The following is a 7,491-nucleotide window of genomic DNA, read 5'->3' as shown; positions in this document are numbered from 1 at the left end:
AGCCATAAATGCTGACACGGCCCGGTTGGATAATAGACTCATCATTACCGGACTCTCTGGGCACCTGGCATCGGTCGTCACATCATCATCATTATCATCGTCATTATCATCGCAGGGGCACAGCAGGTAGTTGGCAGCATATGGCAAGTGGGAGACCATTTGGAGGAACCTGTCGCTCGTGCTGACGACAAATGTCTTTGGCCAGTGCAGCGAACGGAAGTGACATGACAGAAATCCCTGGCAGCTCGAGCACATAAAAAACTTGATTATAAATGCCGAAGCTGTGCAGAAAATAAAACTAATAAATTGATGTTGATCAGAAGCTGTTAACCGAGCCGAACCACAGCACCCGAACAGCCATGACAATGACAATGACAATGACAAAATCAACTCGACTGACAATGATGAAAGTGACAAAGACAATGGCGCTGAATGACAGCCCAGCCCAGCGAATGACTAGATAGAACAGGCCCAGACCCAGTCCCATATCATTCGTCGTGGAATCGGAAACGCGAGTGAGAAGTCTCCGCATGACTTGTCAACTGGGCATCATCAGCACTTTGCCTGCAATGGCGATGATGTGGCTTGTCTTTGTTTTGCTTACGATTTCAATGGGCGATGCGCTGACATCTCGATGGGGGGACTCCACACATTTCATCAATCCTGCTTAGCATAGAAATGACATATAATTTTGAAAACTAAAAATTGTGTAAAATTACAAATTACATTTTATTAATTATTAATGAAATATAGAAATCCAAAAAATATTTTATATCAATTAACTTTTCATTTTTCTACAATCTAAATCTGCGAAGATCAGGATGCTAACAAAGATTGCGTTTATGATTTCCAAAACATATTTAAATTGATTATAAAAAATTTTTAAAATTAATTTAAAAAATATCTTACTTAATATTATTTAAATATGGAAACTCAATTTAATTTTGGAATTCTAAAAATCATGTAGAATCTATTAGCTGTCAAGAAAATATTATGAACTATGTATAGAAGAGACAAATATTTTTTATATACATAAATTTAATGTAGAAATAACATATTTTTCTTAATATTAAATAAAGTTTAAATGTAATATTCTATAATTTTGAAAATTAAAAGTTGTCTTTATGTATTTCAACAATTATTTGTATTGTTTTTACATTTAAAATTATACAAATTTTTATCTCCCAGAAAAATTATATGATATGAAATATTGGAAATGATCTAAATGTCATTAATTATTCACTATAAACTACCTACTGCGGCCTCTACTATCTAGTTAAAGTTGCTTCTGTTTTATTTATGCATTATTCAGCATTCCATCAATCAAATGTCGAAATGAAATATCAGAATTTATAAATTACAATCTGCTTTCGCCTTTGGTCCATTTAGTTCAAGTTGCTGCCGTTTCGTATTTATCATTTAGCCTTCAATTGTCTATCGAGTCGACAGTCCGTCAATCAGGCATTCAATCATTCAGCCATTGCGACTGTTGTCACTCACTCACTGCCGAGCTGCATGCACGAAGCGGACTCTGTCTGCTGCACGCTACAATGACAACGGAGGGAGCTGAGCTGATATTTGCCTGACACTTGAGATTGATTGTCATCCATCAAGCGAACGTACTCTCGCTCGTCTGCTGTTGTTTGTTGTCGGCGCGAGTGAGTGAGTGAGTGAAGAAAGATTGGAAGGGCGAGGCAGAGTCTCAGAGTCTGCCTTTTTGGCTTTTGGCTTTTGCTTTCAGCATTTTGCATTTCGAATTTACATGCAAATCCCCGCTGGCCTTGGCCAAAACAATTCGGGCGCCGACCACAGTTTTATATTCAATTACGTAGCTGCCACAGTCAGCTGGCCACAGAAGCTCGTCAGGTCAGCTACATCTCCATTACACTCACAACAGCTGCACTAATCAAAGCTCATATTCGACTTTGACTGCCTGACAGATGACCGCAGCAAGCAAACCCAACCCAAACTCAATCTGGTCGAGTCAGCTGGCCATAATTGCACTCCTCGCAATGCCCAAGACAGCCGGCTGTCGACAGTCGAAGACCGAGAATCGAGAATCGAGCCAAGTAGCGCATAAAGAAATTGAATTCATTAAACATTAGCTTCCTGACACGATTGCCAGCACTGAACGCGGTCAGTGGAGGCCTTCAAACATTTAGTGTCGCCATATGCAAATACATAAATTTAATGCACAGATCCGAGAGCGCAGCTCCAACTTTCAAGTCCTCAGCCGGCAGGCAACATTTACCAGTTAGTTGCCCAGTCTCGAGTCTCGAGTCGCCTGCAGTCGTCGTGTTGGGGAACAGAAGACATACACACGCGATAAAGAAATTCGATTAGGCATCAATTTTAAATGAGACGCACTTCCCTGCTGTTGGCTGCCTGGTGGCTGGTGGTTGGCTGGCCGCCTGCTGCGGATGCCACGTAACCTGATATGGTGACACTCGTCGACAAAGTCGACAGCGTCGACATCGGCCACATCGTCAAGACAAGACAAGACAGCGTTGCCGCGGCTGCAATCTAATTTATGACTTAATTATCGGGCCATATTTAATGTGTCCAATAAACTAGTCTACAAAATTATACCAACACATCGTTGTTTAGGCCTGTTGCCACTCGCTCCACTCCACTCCACTCCACACTCCACAGCCACTGGACGCCACTGCTCGCCGCCTGCTGCTTGTGGGGCTTATTAGGCTTTTGGTTTATGCGTGGACGGGACAGAACTTGAATTCGCAGCTCGGTGGCCTCCTTTAGTTTTGCGGCCATCAATTTGCTTTTAAATGCAACAATTTGGTTTGCATTGCGCCGGATCTCTACAGACGCATACGCATTCGCAGCCTCTCCTCACTAGCCACCAGCCCCGCTCCACTCTCTCGCTCTCTCTCTCTCGATGGTCCACGTCATCGTCACTGCATGCTGGCAACGTTTTTGCTTTCTGGGTTGGTCTCTGGCTCTTGCGGTGTCTTGGCGTCCAACTACGTTGCCTGGGCAATAAAAATTTCGTGAAGTGGCAATAAAATTCCATTTAAAATGGCAGCGATTATGTCTCAACAGACCATTAAAGTCACTCAAATGACAACTACTACTTAGGCACACTCACACACTCCCAACTGCCTGTTTTATTTTCGTTTTACTCTTTTTTTAGTTTTTAATTTCTCGGATCGTCGATCGCGACATCTGTCGGTGCCGGTCTCCGCACAGTGGGACTTATTTAACGGCTCGCCGTTTATTACCATGGGCCCACTGGCCGTAGAGCGCGTTTCGTTTTTAAAATATTGATAGGAGTCAATGGGGCAGAACGGATGTTATCTACTAGAAACTAATATTAAAACATTTCCACTTCAATTTTAATTTATATGTCAACTAATTAGATAGATGCATTTGGGCTTGGACTGCTGATACAAGAGTTGAACATTTTGGAGCTCTGACTTTCAGAAAGGGACTGTTTAAGGAACGAAAACTGGTTTCATAGACCATGACATATTAGTCGAAATGTTACCGGTTAACTTTGTAAGTTCTCAACTGAAGTTACTCGTACAGCTGAGTTGGTGAAAGTATTCGGGGTGTATATCTGATCAATGAGATCATTATAGGAACGCTTAAGTGAAAATGTGTCGTGTCAATAATTCAATAAAACTAACTTATTAAAAAGCAAATACACATAAATTGTTCCAATCCAACTGTTGGGCAATTGACAAAATTATGAATACACTTTTGTGATTTACAAAGTATCGAGGTGAAAGTCAATTATACAATAAATGATAACGTAATTTCTAGCAAAACATTTCCGTTCTTTGCCTTCGTGAGGTGAAATATCCCGATCACGTTCCCGGGGCTAAAAAGGTTTTGATGGTATCATAGGTGACGATACCCTGAAAGTTATAATTGATGGAGAACGGGATGAACTTTTTATCTGAGGCCGTAGGCTGTAAATGGAATTAAAATCCCAGACAAATGTATACAGCCACTCCAATCCAGTTATCTAGCATCATTCAGCTTATGTAAAATACGAATGACGAAATGCTTAGTAATTGATGTTACTGATCAGGAAAAAATACTTGCAATAATTGGATAGAGATAGATGCTTTGAATTATTTAGCATCTCTAGATCTTCAGCTATATTATACTACGAATATTTAAATATCACTTGCACTTCTTTGTATTTCCCCTCTGATAAGAAGAAGTTGGAGATCTTCACGAATGTAAAAAAAGAATTTTTGATTTTTATTTAATTAAGGATTATCTTTTATTTTTGAGTTTATTTTCTTGCACAACCAATAACAAGAACAAAGTTCATAGTTTCAGTGTGACCAGATATGCTTATTAGATAAAATACTTTAATAGTGTTGAATAATGTTATTGTTGAATCTGGTATTGCAACAATACTGCCGAAGAATTTCAGTGCTTAATTTGTTATTAAAATATATATTATATATTTATAATTATATGTAAATAATTAATTTTGGCCATAATTAACAATAATACATTCTACATAAATCAAATTTAAATTTAAATTATAATTATCAAATAAATAAAATAATTATAAATATTCTTATAATATAATAATACAAATCAAGAATAAACCACAGAAATCGCACTGTGTAAGCAAACATTAAAAACAATTCCTGTTATACATATGTACAAATTAATGAAATCGGCAAATCAAAGAAAATGGAATTTCATAATTAAAATTCAATATTTGTAAAACTTTTGCTTAACAGCAGTCAAAGGCTGTACAGGGATATCTAGAGATAAGAACTTTAACAAGTGCGCAGCAGACTTTGCTTTGAGGATATAAATTAAATTAGATGACAGCATCTGCTCGAATATACATAGGTATGTACAAGTGCAGTTTTAGAGTCTGTGAATACCTATTTCCTGCTGACTATGCGTTTATACTACGCCCTCTCTTTGATGGCAATCGGGTCGCAGTTCAGACGGCGCTCGTTTGGGCCAAGTACGTATGTAGCATGGATGATGATTATGGCTGGCTTCCTGGCCATTTTCGTGCAGCTTAACGGCGTATGGTGATGCAACGTTTAGATAAGAGGAGGACTCCAGTGCACATAGAGCAGCAGTCACTCTCCACTCCCTCCGACTGACGCTGCCTCTCTGACATGCTTCCTTATTTGCGTGCTGGGGTGTCTCCTTTCAAGTGCCATGAAAATCTTCCATGAAATCCGGGCAAATGGAAATTTAATATAATTGGTTTGAGAGGGCTGCAGACAAAGGAAATTCAATGCCATAATTTGGCATTCAAGTGGCTGAAAACACCAAAAACAACAACAGCAACAACGAGATTGCCATGGCAGCGCTCGCTCGCTGTTCATGTGACGAACGAAGTTGATCCTCATTAGTGGTCACATGTCAGAGCGGGTCGCATTTGCTGCATAATTTTGTCATTCATCATTTTTCGCCCATTTCATTTTATGCTGCATGCCAAAGGACTCGTATTTCATGCTCGCTCCGCTCCCTGCTCGCACTCACAAAAAATCTTTCAACTCCTGTGACATGTGACAACAATGTGGCCCGCTGTCATTGTCATCGTTGTTGTTGTTGTTGTTGTTGTTGGTAGCTGTTGCTGTGACACATTTGTTTTCCTGCTGACTGCGACATTGTCTGCTGTGTATGCCTGTGTGTGGGAGCGAGGTGTGATTTTCAACAAGTTCGCTTTTTGGATCATGTGTTGCCAGTACCTTCTCATTGTTGTTGTCTCTCTCATAGTTGCTGTTGTTATTGTAACTTGTATGTTTTTTGATGATGATGATGATGTTGTTCTGTATTTTGGCTGCCTTCATACGCATTCGTTCGAGCGTAAGCCGTGTGATATATCACGCCCCAGACGACACTGAGTGATGACTGACGAAACGCTGGAATGATGACTGAGTGCCTCTAATGACAAAATGAGCTGGTCAGCCACTGTCAGCACATAAGTAGACGAATACATATGAGTACATACATAAATGTATGTACATAGATGTACATATGTATATATCAATAAAAGGTAAACACCTGAGCTTACGTCATGAAAATTCATATGAGCTACTAATTTCCATTTCAGATTGAGCAGAGAATTAATTCGAAGAAAAATTTAAGCGATAAATCATATACTTGGGAGAATAAAAATCCATTACTGAATGGTATGAAATTGAATATACATAAAATACATAATACATAAAATCATATTATAATATCTATAATAAACAAAAATTATATAAAATAATATTAATATTTAATATTAATTATATATCATAATGAAACTAACCAACTAAACTGATATAAATAAAAATTAAATATTCTATAATTTATTATAAATAAGGTAAAGAATTATTTTATAAATATTTTGTGCAATCCTATCTGTCCCTTATCATATTATTTTCAGTACTTTTTCGCTCCACTTTAAAAAACAACATATTGTGCCATGGCTCACGAAGGAACTCAAGGACTGCTGAGTTTCCCGGAACGACGCCAGAGTTGTCATTGCCTGCTGTGCGATGTCGTTTGTTGAGCTCTCACTGGGATCCCAGTGACAGATAGACAATCTTTGGCCAGGCAACCCTGCACGACTGCACGACAGCCCGAGCAGGCTGGATGGCTGACTGGCGGGAAGGAAATGGCAGAGACAAAGAGCACGAGGGGCGCGGCAATGCGTAAGACGAGAAGCGGAACAAAAGTTTCTCGACACTCGCAGCCTTTTTGAATGGCATTTTTTGTGCTCCTCATTCTCTCGGCTGGAGCGTAATTGTGAGTGACAACGTCTTGATGCCTGATTATGATAAATGAATTGTTAAATTGAATTAGGTGTTGCCGCGCTGCTGTCACTCAGAGCCAGCCTCGTGTTTGCCCCTTTGTTCTATTATTTTTATTTTATTTATTTTTTTTTTTTTTTTGTCTTACTTTGCAATCTCGCAGCCTCTCCACAATTAAATTGCATGAAATTTGATATTTTTCGGGGTTGTCAACGGCAAAGGGTTGCCCGACCAGTGGCTGGGGTCTGCCCCTTTCATTGACAGGACAGTCCGTCCGTCCCCTGCCCCCGAACAATTGTGCCACTCACTCTATTTCCTACGTGAAAATTAGCTCAGGTTACCTTAATGCTGGGCTCTTGATGGCACTTTGTTTGCCTTGTTTATTGAGCTTACTTTGCGATCGGATTGCAAAACGGGGCAGAAAAGTTAATAGATAATGGCGTAGGTTAATATCCAAGTCGAGCCATTGGGTTGCGTTGGTATACTTATGGGTGATATATATTTTAAATAATGAGCTTACAAACTGAACTTTTGAATTTACTATGAGATTTACACTTGAAGGGCCAAACCTAATTAAAATATTAAATTATTTTATGGAGCTAGGCAAAAATACATAAATTGTGTTTTTGAACTATTTTTTCTTTATTTCATACATTGGCAGGCTATGGCAGAGGGTGGGTTATTTTATGTTTTCTCAGTCGATACCGAGTATCATATATAGAAATTTAGTGGCACT

This window comes from Drosophila navojoa, chromosome 3 (assembly GCF_054131105.1).
Source record: "Drosophila navojoa isolate 15081-1374.11 chromosome 3, UAZ_NAV_1.0, whole genome shotgun sequence".
In the NCBI taxonomy this organism is placed as follows: Eukaryota; Metazoa; Arthropoda; class Insecta; order Diptera; family Drosophilidae; genus Drosophila; species Drosophila navojoa.
This window is presented reverse-complemented; position numbering follows the sequence as displayed.